Raw genomic sequence first — 15,990 nt, 5'->3', positions numbered from 1 at the left:
ATGGCTAACTGGAGGAACTCATCTTAACTTATTTGGGGAAATACCCGATAGCTGCTAATCTTTTGTTTTTAGCCACCCCACCCCAACCCCAAAACTGCCTACAACTCATTCAGTAAATTTTCAAATAGTTTTATCAAGTACTTCTGTCTATGCCAGGCAATGTGCTCTGCTTAGGATATACAGAAATAAACAAGACAGATTGTTCTAGGACTAATATTGTATGCAAAAATGTTATCACAGCTATCTTGAGGGAGTAGAATTAGAGGGAGATATGGACAGAAACTCTTGATTTTTACTTTTTGAGTTTTACCATTTGACCTTTTTGTAACAATTTTTTGGCAATAATTTTTATGTAACTTGACAAAAATCTGAGCAATTGTTTGTGCCAGGCACTGTTCTGTACTTTGAGAAGACAACAATGAATAAAGCAGAAAAAGTCCCCTGTCTTCATGCAGCTAACATTCCAATTGGGGTAGTACCACAAAACAAACAAATCCATACAAATATGTCATATAATATAATGATGATGGATGATATATTTTACGGAAAAAATAATTTTGAAAAATAAAGCTGTTCTTTTAAAAAGGTTATCATATTCTGATTTGTTCAGATTATCTTCACTGTTTAGAGACCAGGATTCTTTACCTACCTGGACAAAGAGCAGCACTGAGAGAAATGGGCCAGAGGGCCAAACCTCAAAGCCTGAACCATTTGGACTGTTGTCCAGTACTCTCTCCACCCAGCGCAAATGAAAAGTCAATTTGAGTCGTGTTCTTTTGGCACATGAGTGATGTCAATCTAGAGTTTGCTGGTTGCCCTTGACTGGAGCGCAGGCCCTTCCCCACACAGTTTGGGGACAGAACTCAATCTGTGCCAGTATTTGAAGCTGCCGACTCTGTCTACCCTGCATCCGTAGCCTGCTGCTTCTTTCCACCTTTACCAGCTAGTTAACAGAGACCCGATACCGCTAGCTTCTGGTCTGCCTTGTGTGAGAGCTGCCTAAACACTGGGACTAGATAATTAGTTCTGAATGCCTGACTCCAGCCACCACATTCTGATCTATTTTTAGCACAACATCCTCCTTCTTTGGCTCCTAGAGAAACTGCTGTTCTTTTCCTGTTTCTAAACTGTTTCCATTCCCACTTCAGACTGAGGTGTTCTCACCAGGGAATGCAAAGCTTTGGGATTCCTGTTTCTGCTCACAACCAAGGAGAAGATGCTGTTTTCACTAAATTCCAGTAGTCATAGAAGAGGTAAGGCTTGATATGATATTAAATTAAATACAACAAACGTATGCACACTAACATTACAAGCATTTAAAACTCTTTTTTGCTTTAATTCTTTTATTCCAATGATGAAAGTAACACCAACTTATTGCAAAAACTTTAGAAAATATGGTATAAATAAAATACTTTAACGTATTATTTTCATTTTGATCTGTTCTAGTGCTCACAAGTTTGTTATCGGTTGAATATATTATTTATGCACACAGTGCAAAATTCAACAAGTGAAATCTCACTGTCCTGCTGTCCAACTCCTCTCCCTAAAAGTATCCACTGTTAAGAGTTTCTTTATAATCTTTGCAGTGATATTCCAGGCATATGAAAACATATGTATACATTCCTTTTTAAAAATACGAATATAAAATTTAAAAAGAAAAGCAAAAAAAAAAAAAAAAAGGAAACAACAAAAAAAGATAAAAACACAAATGTAACATATTATGCACCTGACTCGCACCGCACTTTTTATCTCTTAATAGTATTCCTTGGAACTTCTGTACTAGAGCTTCATATAAATGGAATCATATAGTATGTACTCGGTGTAAAGCTTCTTTAACTCAGCATAATGGTTTTGAGATTTATCACCATTGTTGCATGTATCAAAAGTTTGGTCCTTTTAATTGTTGAGTAGTATTTCCGTGTGTGAGTATACCACAATTTGTTTATTCATTCTCGTATTATTGGATGTTTGAGTTATGTCCAGCTTTGGACTCTTAAGAATAAAGCCATTGGGTTGGCCGGTTAGCTCAGTTGGTTAGAGTGGGTGTTGGGAACATCAAGATTTGGATCCCCATATGGGCCAGCTGCCAAAAATAAAAAATAAAAAAAGAATAAAGCCACTATTGACATGCTTATACATGCTCTTTGTGGGCATATGTTTTCATTTCTCTTGGATAGATACCTAGAAATGGAATTGCTGAGCCATAGGGTAAATGTATGTTTACCTTTTAAAGAAAGAGCTAAATATGTTTTCAAAGTGGTTGTATCATTTTACAGTTCCATTCGTAATGTATAAGCATTCTGAGAGTTGAACATCATCTCTAACACTGAATGTTGTCAGATATTTAGGATTTAGTCATTGTAGTGGGTGTGAAATAGTATCTCATTGTGGTTTTAGTTTGCATTTCCCTTATGACTAATGATGTTGAGCACTTTTCCATGTGCTTCTTCTTGGCCATTTGTATATCTTCCTTTGTAAAGTGACTGTTCAAATCTTCTGCCCATTTTTATTTTATTTTATTTTATTTTATTTATTTATTTTTTTTTAAATTTTTTTTTTTTTTTTGTTGTTGTTGTTGTTGTTGGTTTTTCGTGACAGGCACTCAGCCAGTGAGTGCACCGGTCATTCCTATATAGGATCCGAACCCACGGCGGGAGCGTCGCGGCGCTCCCAGCGCCGCACTCTACCGAGTGCGCCACAGGCTCGGCCCTTCTGCCCATTTTTAAATTGTTTGCCCTATTTCTAGGAGTTCTTGATATATTCAGGATACAAGTTTATGTTAAGATGTTTATACTGCAAATCTTTTCTTCTGCTCTGTGCCTATTCAGCCTTTTGATGAAGAGAAATTTTTAATTTGATGCAATGCAATTATCAATATTTTTCCTTTTATGATTAGTGCTTTTTGGGTTCTTCCTGTCCCAAGTTTACAAAGATATTTTTCTATATTTTCTTCTAGAAGCATTATTATTTTAGCTATTACATTTAGGGCTATGATCTATTTCAAATTAATTCTTTGCAAATGGTGTAAGATAGGGTTGAAATTCATTTTCTTCTTTTTTGATATTCAACTGTTCCAGCATCATTTCTTGAAAAAACTTTTGCTTTGTTAAAAACAAATAGACTGAATAGGTGTGGGTCTATCTCCGGACTCTGTATCCATTCCATCAATCTAGTCGCTGGCACTATCACACTGTCTTGAATACAATAATTTTACAATAAATTTTGAAATCAGATAGTGTAAATACTCCACCTTTGTACTTCATTTTCAAGATTGTTTTTGCTATCCTAGCACTTTTGCACTTCCATATAAATTTTAAAACCAGCATGATAATTTCTATTTTTAAAAAAGTCTGATGGGATTTTTATTGGTATTATAGGTGTTAAATCAAACTAAGAAGTTTTGGCCTGAGAAAGCCTCTGTATTCTCATTCCTGAGCTCTCACATTTGAACTGCAACCTAACTTAGCATGTAAGCACATGGGCAAATTGAAAACCTAACTAGACGTGTGCTTCTGTGACAATAGCTGAATCTCAGCCAATTGCAGGCAGTCAACTGTTCTGTACCTCACTTCTTTTTCCTGTACCATCATTTCCCTTTTTCTGCTGTAAATCTAACTGACCATGCGTTTTTGGCCATAGTCCCTCTGAATGTGTTCTGACTCTAGGGACTGCCCAATTCACAAATAGTTTTTTAATTTTATTTTTCCTTTTCTTCCCCAAATTCAACTTTGTTAAATTCAATTTGCCTAAAGTTTTTCCTTTAACAGGGAATTCATCGATCAATTTGGGAAGAATAACTCTTACACTAATAATTCTTCCAATACACGAATACGGTATACCACTCTGTTTATTTAGGTCTCCTCTAATATCTCTCTGTAATAATTAGAAAATTTTGGTGTACCAGCCTTGCATATATTTCATTAAATTTATAACTAAGTATTTTGTTTTCTATGCTATTGAATATTTTGTTTTAAATTTTTTATTTTCCAGTGTTCATAGCTAATATAGAAGAATTCAGTTGATTTTTATATATTGGCCTTCTGATCCTATAACCTTGAGAAATTCACTTATTTGTTTTAGTAGGTTTATGTGCGTACACGTGTGTGTAGATTCCTTAGGATTTTCTACTTAAGACAGTTTGATCTACTAATATGTGCTTAAAATTTTTTATATCTGTGTTCATGAGGAATATTAGTCCACATTTTTTCTTCTTGTAGTATCTTTATCTGGATTTGGTATCAGGGCAATGACAGACATATAATTAAAAGGGAAGTGTTTCCTCTTCTTTAACTTCTGTGAGAGTTTGTGTAATATTGATATTATTTATTCCTTTAATATTTGATAATTCACCAGTGAATCATTTGGGCATAGCCTTTTCTAGGTGGAAAGGTGTTTTAAAACACAACACAATTTCTCTAGTAGATATAGGTCTACTTAGAATCTTTGTCTGTTTTCATTTTTATTATCCAGATCTAGGTTCAAAGAGCTCTGAAACATTCTTGCCACATCTAAACTTGAAAGCAAGAACAGATTTTTAAGAACAGAATTCTCGTTGTATTGAATAGAATGAAGAATGTGTCTTCCATATTCTCTTTGTATAGCTCTTCAATAGTTACTTGACCCAACATTTCCATCTTCTCTATAAAATGAAAATACAAAGTAAATGAGAATAGAAAAATTAAAGCATTAATTTGCACAAATTACAAATCTGTTCTAAAATATATTTAAATAAAATATGCATTTGAGTAGGAGATCTACAGTGAATGACTGTATGCATTCTGGGAAGCTTCATGACATCTAGGCAGGGCCAACATGTGTGGAAGAAGCTGAGAGACTCTGCACCCAATCGCAGTTTGTAGCGGGGTTCTTATTGCCAATCTGAGAGTTACACCGAACACACCATTAGCATCACCTTTGTAGGAAAATGATTTTGCTTATGAAAAGGGTAAAGCAAGCTCTACCTCAATTTTGAGTTCATTATAACTTCTCAAGAATTTCATCCACAGCCTATACAGGACAGATTCAAAAAAGTAAACATCTTAAGGTAAGCAGACAACACTTTAGAAGCCCACACACATTTTCTTGCTGTATTTATGTTGAATTCTGCATCTACAATGGGCAGTCATGAAGATGGTTTTCTTCAGGACAACATGGTCACAGGACAATCCAGTGGGACTGAGAGGAAGCACCAGGACTGGGGAGAGGAGGGGCTAACTCCCACTGTTTGATGTTAGGGACAAGTTGTAACACACAGTCCACAGGCTTGCAATCTTCTCCTTTTATCATCTGGCATAACACTTGATGTAGTTGTCTACTTTATTCTGGAAGTCCTCCTTGTCCCGCAAATGATGTTCCTGGCTTTAATATTTAGTGGATCGTCAAAATCCAAAAGATCAGTAAAAAATGAGTTTAATCCCCAAACAACATCTTTTAATGTTCTCTTGGGAGCACAGCCAGTGCCCAATCGAACGTTCTCTCAATAAACTTAGACATATTTCACCTGTCTATAATGTTAGGGTACCAGAATTGGTCAAGTATTTCACTTTGGGAGGCATCATGTTGTACATATGGGGAACTTCAGTTTCAAACTGTAATTTCCTCCTGGTGGTAACTCTCATCTGGGGTTACAGTTAGCTGAAAGGAATGAAGCCTGTTTGGTTCAGGAAAATGCACTTTACATGTGCAAGGTAAATTAGCTTCAAGTTCTGAAACCTCTTTAACCAGCAGCTTGTCTCTCATGGAAACCCTCCATGTGGAGTCAGCTGCCATTCCAGACCCTTTGAGATCGTCATCCCACTTCCATTTGCTTGCCAGCGTTAGCATTACTGCTATCTTTACTCTAGGCACCTACAGACGGCGACCAACACCATGCCCGGCCTGGGTGGCAGTGGGAGACGTGGCCCTTCTCAGCTACACCAGCTTCAGGTGGTGGGCTACTTAGAATCATTATTTAATCTTTTGCCAGTTTTAGTAATTTTGTCTTTCAAGGAATGCATCTGTTATTTTTATTGAGATTTAATTCACATACCATATATTCACTATTTTGAAGTGTAAAACTCAAAGGTTTTCAGTACATTCACAAAACTGTGCAACCATCATTGCTATGCAATTCCAGAGTATTTTCATCACCCCCCCAAAACAAATTCTGTACCAATTAGTTGTCACTCTCCATTCACCCCCACCACCCAACCTCTGGCAACTGGTAATCGACTTTCTGTGGCTATAGATTTCCTATTCTGGACAATTCATATTGATGGAATCATACAGTTTCTCATCTTTTAGTTCTGACTTCTATCACTTACCATACTGTTTTTGAGGTTTATCCATGGTGAAGCGTGTATCAGTATTTACTCATTTTCATAGCTGAATAATATTCCTTTGTTTGTATTTACCACATTTTATTTATCCATTCATCAGTTGGTGGACATTTGGTTGTTTCCACTTTTTTGACTATTATGAACAGTGATGATGATTAGTATACAAGTTTTTGTGTGAAAATGTTTTTCATTTCTCCTGGGTGTGTACTTGGGAGTCAAATTGCTGGACCATATGGTAACTCCATGTTTAACCTTTTGAGGAACTGTTATACTTTTCCACAACAGCTACACCATTTTAAATTCGTACCAGCAATATATGAGTTTCTAATTTCACAATATCCTTGCCAAGACATGTTATGGTCCATCTTTTTTATTTCAACTACCCAAGTGGGTCTGAAGTGATATCTCATTTGGTTTTGATTTGCATTTTCTTTATGATTAATGATGTTGAGCATTTTTCATGTGCTTAATGTCATTTGTATATTTTTCTTGGAGAAACATCCATTTGCATCCTTTGCTCATTTTAAAACTGGATTATCTGTCTTTTTATTGTTGAATTGTAAGAATTTTTTATATACTCTGGATACTAGGTCCTTATTACCTATATGATTTAGAAGTATTTTTCTCTTGTTCTGTGGGTTGTCTTTTCACTCTCTTGATAGTGTCTTTTAAAGTTTAAAAGTTTTTAATTTTGAAGAAGTCTAGTTTTTTCTTTTTTCTCTTTTTGGTTGTCGCCTATGCTTTTTGTGTCACATCCAAGAAATCGCTGCCAAATCCAGGGTCATGAAGATTTTTCTCTATGTTATCTCCCAAGAGTTTTGTAATTGTAGGTCTTACATTTAGGCTTTTGGTCCATTTTGACTCAATTTTTCTACATGGTGTGAAGTAGGGGTCCCACTTTATTCTTTTGCATTGTGGATATTCAATTGTTCCAAGACACAATTGGTTGAAAATATCATTTTTTCTCCATGGAATTGTCTTGGCACTCTGGTCAAAAATCAATTGCCCATAAACTTAACAAAAGAACAAACAGTGCAATTAAAAAATGTGCAATGGACTTTAGCAGACATTTCTCCAAAGAAGATAAGCACGTGAAAAGATGCTCAATATCATTAATCATTAAGAAAATACAAGTTAAAACCACAATGAGACACCACCTCACACCCATTAGGATGACTACTATTAAAAACAAAAACAAAAACAAAAAGCAGGGCTGGCCAGTTAGCACACTTGGGAGAGCATGGTGCTGATATCACCAAGGTTGAGGGTTTGGATTCCTATACCAGCCAACTGCTAAACAAAACAAAACAGAAAATAACAAGTGTTGGCGAGGATGTGGATAAACTGGAACTCTTAATGCACTGTTGGTGGGAATGTAAAATGGTATACTGCTGTGGAAAACAATACGACAGTTCCTCAAAATTTTAAAAATGGAATTATCATATGACTTAGCAATTCCACTACTGGGTATATACACAAAAGAATTGAAATCAGAGTCTCAAGGAGATATTTGTACACCACTGTCTATTGCAGCATTATTTATGATAGCTAAAATGTGGAAGCAACCCAAGTGTTCTGCAACAGATGAATGGATAAGCAAAATGTATATACATACAATGGAACATTAGCCTTAAAAAGGAAGGAAATTCTGACATATCTACAACATAGATGAACCTTTAGGACATTATAGTAAGTGAAATAAGCTAGTCACAAAAAGACAAATACTGTTTGATTCCACTTATATGAGTTACCTAGAGTAGTCAAAATCATAGAGATAGACAGAATGGTGGTTTCTAGGGCCTTGAGGGCAGAGTAGTGGAGAGTTATTGTTTAGTGAGTCTAGAGTCTCCACTTGCAAGATGAAAAGAGTCCTAGAGATAGATGGTGATGATGGTTGCACAACAATATGAATGTACCTAATATCACTGAAATGTACATTTAAAAATGGTTATATGCTAAATTTTATTTTATGTGTATTTTACCACAATAAAAACTTTTGAAAAAAAATCAATTGCCCACAAACATATGGGTTCTTTTCTGGACTTTCAATTCTACTGCGTTGATGTATATGTCTATCCTTATACCAATACCATACAGTCTTGAGTACTATAGCTTTGCAGTAATTTTTGAGACTGGGAAGTGTGAGTCTTCCAACTTTGTTCTTTTTAAAGATTGTTTTGCTATTCTGGGTCCCTTGGATTCCATGTGAATTTTAGGATCGACTTGTTGAATTTTAGGACAAATTCTGCAAAGAAGCAGCAGCTGGGACTTTAATAGAGATTGTATTGAATCTATATTGAATCTGTCTTCTTAATAATATTAAATCTTTCAATTGATAAACACAGGATGTCTTTCCATGTATATGTCTTTTAAAATTTTCTTTCAATGATGTTTTATACTTTCTAGTGTATGAGTCTTGCACTTCTTTTGCTAAATTTACTCCTAAGTATTTTATTTTTGATGCTAATGTAAATGAAATTGTTTTCTTAATTTACTTAATTTGTTCATTGCTAGTGTATAGAAATGCAATTATATTTTTATATTTTGATCTTGTATCTTAAAATCTTGCTGAACTCTTTTACTAGTTCTCATAATTACTCATGAATTCCCTAGGGTCTTCTACATACAAGATCATGTCATCTACCATAGAGAAAGTTGTACTTCTCCCTTTCCAATATTGATGGAAATATTTCCAATATAGATTCAATACTGAATCTAAAACCATAATTTCACACTGATACCTTCAATTTCAATCCAATATCACAGGTTTCATTTTACTTTTCTCCCTTTCCATGTTTCTAATCTCATATTTCCATTGTCCCTAATATTATTACTTTTTTTTAAAATCAGTGTCAGTTTGTAACCAATCCCTTATTTCTTCACTCTTTTCTCTCTTGCACTGATACCCAACTTTTTCCATGTGAACTCCAACACCCTGCACCAGGTTGCCCTATGCAGATGTGCTTTTAATCCATTTTGACTCTGACTCCTGGTACCAGGCTAGTACCATCATTGCCCATTGTGTGGACACTCTCTTCATCCTCCTTTGGCTTTGAAGCTTGCTTTGAGCTGCTGTTCCTCAAGGATATCCTTATCACCTAGTGTGCAGAAAAGAGTTAATATAGCAGGCCTGAGACTGCTATCCATAGAAAGATCTGCTTTTAAGGTTGGCCCTTGGCTGACATCTGGGAACTTGGGTTTCAGAAGGGTTCGAACCATTTCAATACTAAGGAGAGTAGCCCACTGTGCCCAAACTGTATAAACAATGTAGTTTATACTGAACAACTGCTTTCCTTGTGGGAGTCTGGAATTTTTGGTACATGCTAGGCAGAGAGTGCCTACACGACCAGCCCCCAATAAAAACCCTGGGCACTGAGTCTCTGATGAGCTTCCCTCCCAGACAATACTGCACATGTGTTGTCACAACTTGTTGCTGGAGGAATGAAGCACGTCCCGTGTGATTTCATTGGAAGAAAACTCTTAGAAGCTTATATCTTGTTTCCTCTGAACTTTGCCCCCTGTGTCTTTCCCATTGCTGATTTTGGTTTATTTCATTTTGCCATAATAAAGTCTAGCCATGATTATGACTAAATGCTGAGTCCTATGAGTACTGCTAGTTAATCATCAAACTTGGGAGCGGACTTGGAGACCCCTGACACTTCTTGCTTGGGTTCTGAAACCCTACATTGGCATGCCTCTCTGTAAGAACACTCTCTTCTTGGGTTTTAACTTCTTGGTTAAAACCCACTCTACTTGGGTTTTAATCCACTCTCCTCGGGTTTCAACTTCCTATGCCAAGCTACTTTCTTCATTCCATCTTGGCTCTGACACCCGACGCCAGGCTGCCACACTTCAGGGATACTGACATCACCCACTTATTTCCAGTTTTTAGTTGTGAATAAAAAGCTACTATAAACATTTGTGTGTAAGACTTTCTGTGGACATATATTTTCAATTGGCATGGATAAATACCTAAGAATGGCAGTGATAGGTCATAAGGTAGATGTTTGTTTAGTTTTTTTTTTTTTTTTGGAGGTAAACATTTTTAATATATTGGCAAAGTCTATGTCTATGTGTCTTAACATCATGATATTTAATATTTTTTATTTTTTGTTTTGTTTGATTTTTTATTAATTTTTTTTACATTCTATGATGCTGGGAGGGAGAGGGAAAGGAGAAAGGGGAAGGGAAAGAGATGGAAGGAGGAGGAAGAAGGAGGGGCAGGATTGAGGCCTGTGTCACCAACCACATTCCCACAGGGGAGATCAGGGGGCTTCCAGAGGTGGCCTGGTCATTGCCAGGCTGGGTGCAGATGTCACGGGGGTGTGGCAAAAGCCCTCACCTCCCACCACTCCAGCTCAGGAACCCAAGGCCCTTCTTGCTGCAGCTTGATGGTCATTGCTGGGCTGGTTGTTCCCGTCGGGGGACGTGACTGAGGCCCTCGGTGTCTGGCCCCCCACTGCCCCTGCTTGGGAGAGTCCAGGGTGCTTCCTGCAGCAACTCAATGGTCATCACTGGAGTGGTTGCACATGTTGGGGTGTGTAGCTGAAGCCCTCAGCCCCCACCCATGGAACTGGTTGTGGGTGTTGGGGGCACAGCTGAGGCCCCCAGCCCTCCCACCTTTCTGACTTGGTAGCCTAGGAGACTTCTGGTCCTTCTAGGTGTTACAGGTATTCTTTAGTGACATGAGACACTTACTAGTTACCATCAAATTTTGTCTCTGGTTGTGGGTACTTTGTTTTTCTTTCAGTTCTGTGTTGGATTATTTGCTGTTCCCACCACTCAGCCTCTGCACTGGAACTAATTTGTTGTCCTTTGCTTACTTCTAAAATGGGGGAACTTCTTGTGGGGACCTGTACTTGAGCTCTGTGGTTGAGCTAAATTGCTGCTTTGCTGCTGATTCTCTGGGGAAGGCTTTTTGTGCAGCTCAGGTTTTAATGGTTGACTTTATAGGTACTTCTGGATCTGGTGAGATTGGGTGCACCTGGGTTGTGTAGAAACTCTGGTCTGGGACTGAGTCTTTACATCAAACTGCACCCCGTGCAATTCTATTTTCCTGACCAGTCTCCCCTAAGTGGTCCTGCACTGATTGGGAGTCAGATCAGCTGTCCTTGCTGTGCCCCAGTGATCCCCCAGTGGGCCTGTTTACCCCACTACCTGTGCTCCAAACACTTCCCATGGGATGGGCCATGCTCCAATCCCTTGCGATGACTCACCGGCCTCTGAGTGGCTCTTTTTTTCAGTTGTTGTGGCTCCTCACTCTTATGTGGGTCTACGGGCACCCTATTAGTGGTCTTGCCACCAAGGCCCTCTTCTCCCCTGCTTCCTCTAAGCAACTTCATCCAAAAGGTACAGCTGCAGTTTTTTGCCAGCTCCTGCCTGCTCCGTGCATTCAGCAGCTCCAGCCTGGAAGCTGCTGGGGCTCGAAACAGTCCAAGTGGTTTTTTCTTTCTCTCATCATCCCACCTTCATGCACTCCATAGGTCTTTCCTCCTCTTCCCGTGAGCTCTAGCAGCCCCAGGTTGGCTGTTGTTGCTTTTTTTTTTTTTTTTTTTTTTTTGTCCTTTTTCGTGACCGGCACTCAGCCAGTGAGTGCACCGGCCAGTCCTATATAGGATCCGAACCCGCGGTGGGAGCGTCGCAGCGCTCCCAGCGCCGCACTCTACCAAGTGCGCCACGGGCTCGGCCCTGTTGTTGCTTTTTTATAGTTGTAAATTGGTTGATTTGTGGGAAAAAGTGACGCTGGGGACTGTCTATTCTGCCATCTTGACTGGACATCCTCGATGCTTGTTTAGTTTTATAAGAAAATACTAAACCTTTTTCTAAGGTGCTTGTACCATTTAATATTCCTACCAACAATGTATGAGTACCAGTTATCTTCTAAGAAATAATGTAATGAGAAAAAAAGTTTCTTCTACTTACCCATGTTATCATTTTTAGCACTCGTCATTCCTCTGTGGGTCTGCATTTCCTTCATTTTCCTTCAACATTTCTTGTATTCTAGGTCTGCTAATGGCAAACCTCTCAGTATTTGTTTGTCTGAAATGTCCTTATTTCACCTTTATATTTGAAGATATTTTTGCTGGATTAAAAATTCTTGGTTCACAGTTTTGTTTTTATTTTCTTTAAGCACTTTAGGAAAGTTCTTCCATTTTCTTGTTTGCATTGGTTTATTTGTTTGTTTTTAATTTAAATTTTGTGTGTGTGTGTGGCTGGCCAGTACTGGGATTGAACTCCGGAGCTTGGGGTTTTTTGTTTTTTTTAAAAAATGAGAAGTCAGCATTTATTTTTATTGTTGCTCCCCGAATGAAATATGTGCTTCTCCCCAAGCCTTCCTTTAGCTGTTCCAAAATTTTCTGTTCATCTTTGACTGTCGGTATCATTATAATATGCCTAAGTTTATTTGTCCTTTTACTCCAAGATAATAAAAACATTTTTTCTATTTTATCTTCTAGTACTTTCATAGATTTGCTTGTTAAATTTAAAGCTTTAATACCATCTGGTAATTATTTTTATATGTGGTATATGACAGGTATCTGACTTTTAAAAAATTGGTTAGATAATTATCTCAGCAACATTTATTGAATAATCTATCTTTTATTCTGAGTTAAAATGCTGCTTTTATCATATATTGGTCTCTTACTTAGATGGGTCTATTTGATCTCATTTATTTATCTAGTTTTTTCCTGTCCCAATACCCCTATGTTCATTATTACAGCTTTATATTATTTTTTACATCTGCTGGTGCAGGTCTACCATCCTCAGTCTTCTTTTTTCAAAACGTATCAATATGTTCAACATCAGGCTGTTTCAATCTCCACTGAGCAACAAACTTTTATATTTAACCATGTAGTGATCATATGCATTTCGAGAGCTTTTATGCATTTCAAAAGCATTCATTGTACGAAAACATGTCAAGGCACTGTGCTGAATCACCAAAGAACGCTTAAAGTTTTGTGGCAGATAATAAGTAAATAATTAAAATATAATTAGATAATTACTTAAACAGTGGCAATCCAGGAAAGGAAGTACCTATCAGGACTGGTACCCTTGAGCTAACTCTTCAAAGATAAGCAATAGTCGATCACAAGGAAACACTGGAGAGAGGACACTTAAGGCACAGGGACTATTGCAAGGGCGTAGCAGCACAAGTGAGTATGGCATGTTCAGAATACTGTATGTGGTTCAGAATTGTTTCTTTTATTCTATTATTTGTTTATTCATTCTGGATTCAGAATCAGCTAGATCATTTAAGCTTATGTCAAATCATGAAGACCTTCAAGACTCTCTCTTAGAGACTGCTCTAAAGGTAATATGGAAAACTCATTAGGAGGTGAGTGAGAAGAGATATCATGCAATCTACGTGAAGAATGTAAGGAGATGGAGACCTGCCTGAACCCAGTGTTTGACTGAATGTGGGCATGAAGGACAAGAAGGAATTCACTCACTGAACAAGTTAAAATTAGTGAATGTTAAATGAGAATTCTTAGGTTTCTGGCCTGAGCAAAAGTGGAGCTCGTGGTACCATCTTTGAATATCATGAATACAGGGAGTAGATCAAGTCTGGGAGATAAGATACTGATTTCATATTTGGATGTTCTGAGGTTGAGGTGCTTGTGGTACACCCTGGTGTAACTGTCAAATAAGCTTTATGTGTATCATTCTGGTATTTGAGATAAACATTTATTTATCATCTATGTACATGTAAGTGGTTGTTGAGGTCATAACCAAGATTGGCTAGAAAAACGGTATAGACTGAGAAGAGAGTCTGTCTTGGGGAAGATACCAGTATGTAAGCAGTGGGGAAAAAAAGAGTATTCTTCAAAAGAGGACAAAGAATTATCATGAAAACCATGAAGTAGGGAGCAGTTAATGTATTAAGCAATGCAGAGGAGTAGTAAATGACTAGAAACAAACCACCATATCCTACAAAAAGAAGACACTGGTGACCATAACAAGAAAAATTTCAGCTGAGAAAAGGCAGAAGTCAGGAAATAAGGAAGTACAGATAGAAAATATCCAAAACAAAATTCAACATCTTTCCTTCCAATTCAACTCCTTTTCCTGTAGTCTTTTAGCACAAATATTCCCTTCAGCCTCCTAAACCAGAAACTTGTTAAATACCTAGCTCCTTCCCTCTCACTAATATACTTATCTAATTAAGACACTAAATACTCTCGATTCTACTTCTTTAATATTTCTAATATTCCAGAAAGATAAATCCCAAATACATAATTACCTATGAATAGTGATATTAGAGATGATTTTAATATTTTTCTGTCTGATAGTTTGCTTTTTCAATATTTTTCTGGAATGACTATATATTCATATAATTAAAGTTTTAAAATAGTTTTTTTCATGCATCATTTTATATCTGATATCTTCTTTTTGTTTCAATCTACTACCCTGGGTCAAGCCAGAATTACAGTAGTCCCCCCTTATCCACAGTTTATTACTGGTTGCCAGCTGCAGTCCAAAAATATAGTATTTTGAGTGAGAGAGAGAGACCATGACCGCATAACTTTTACTACAGTCTATTGTTATAAGTGTTCTATTTTATTATTAGTTATTGTTAACCTCTTACTGTGGTTAATTTATAAACTTTATCATAGACATGTATGCATAGGAAAAAAACAGAATATTCATAGGGTTCAGTACCATCTGAGGTTTCAGGCATCCACTGGATGTCTTGGAACATATTTCCCTTGGCGGGGACTGCTATATTACAATTACCTCCTAACTTCTCTTTCTCCTGCTACTGTTGCACTTTTCCAATTCTGTCACAGGGCAATCAGAATAAGCTTTGTAAATACAAATCTTAATAAGTCCCTCTCTAGTTAAAAGTTTTTCAGTGGCTTCAGATGTCTTGTAGGATTAAGTTCAAACTTTTAGCACTTTGTGATAAAGTCCTTGTCTTATCTGTCTCATCCCCTATTTCCATTCTCCTATCGTTTGTTTGAAGCTCTTTTTCAAAGATAAACAGTAGCAAAAAGCTACTGGATCCCCATACCAGTAGGGGGATTTTTTTCTTTTTTCCTTTTTTCTGGCCTCCCAGCCACAGCAGGGATCTGCCAAAACAAACAAACAAACAAACAAAATTCACAACTATGACTGAAGAAAAAAAAGAAAAAGAAAATTCAACAAATTTACTGGGCGGCTGGCTTGTTAGGTCAGTTGGTTAGAGCAGGTGTTGGTAATACCAGGGTCAAGGGTTCGGATCCCCTTACCGGCCAGCTACCAAAAAATATATATATATATATTTATGTTTTTATATATATTTTGTTTTATATATATATAAAACAAACAAAAAAACCAAATTTACTGAATGCCCAGTTAGGAGCTGGAACTCTGTCAGCTGCTGGGGATACAAGGGTGATCAAAAAGACAAGGCCCCAGCCTTAATAAAACTTACATTCTAGAGGTGGAGGCAAACAACTAAGTAAACAAATAATCCACATAATTATTGCTTTTTAATAACGACTATGAAGGAAATAAAATGGGTAGCCACCTCTTAAGTCACTGAAAGTTTCAATAGAAGTAGGTAAAGGATGTGTACATAAAACAGTTCCATTGAATGGGTCTTCCATAATTTACTTAACCATTTTTCCTTCTTTCTCTCTCTTTTGGCGGCTGGCCTGTATGGGGATCCGAACCCTTGACATTGGTGTTATGA

General features: G+C 37.2%; 1 pseudogene; it reads right to left on the bottom strand.

Annotated features, from left to right (window-relative positions):
- Positions 1-5,282: 5,282 nt before the first annotated feature.
- On the bottom strand, positions 5,283-5,823 carry LOC134374626 (NEDD8-conjugating enzyme UBE2F-like; annotated as a pseudogene).
- Positions 5,824-15,990: the final 10,167 nt, after the last annotated feature.

Source organism: Cynocephalus volans, chromosome 4, assembly GCF_027409185.1.
Source record: "Cynocephalus volans isolate mCynVol1 chromosome 4, mCynVol1.pri, whole genome shotgun sequence".
NCBI lineage: Eukaryota > Metazoa > Chordata > Mammalia > Dermoptera > Cynocephalidae > Cynocephalus > Cynocephalus volans.
Note: the sequence above shows the minus strand (reverse complement) of the source record. Positions and strands in the feature narration are given on the sequence as shown.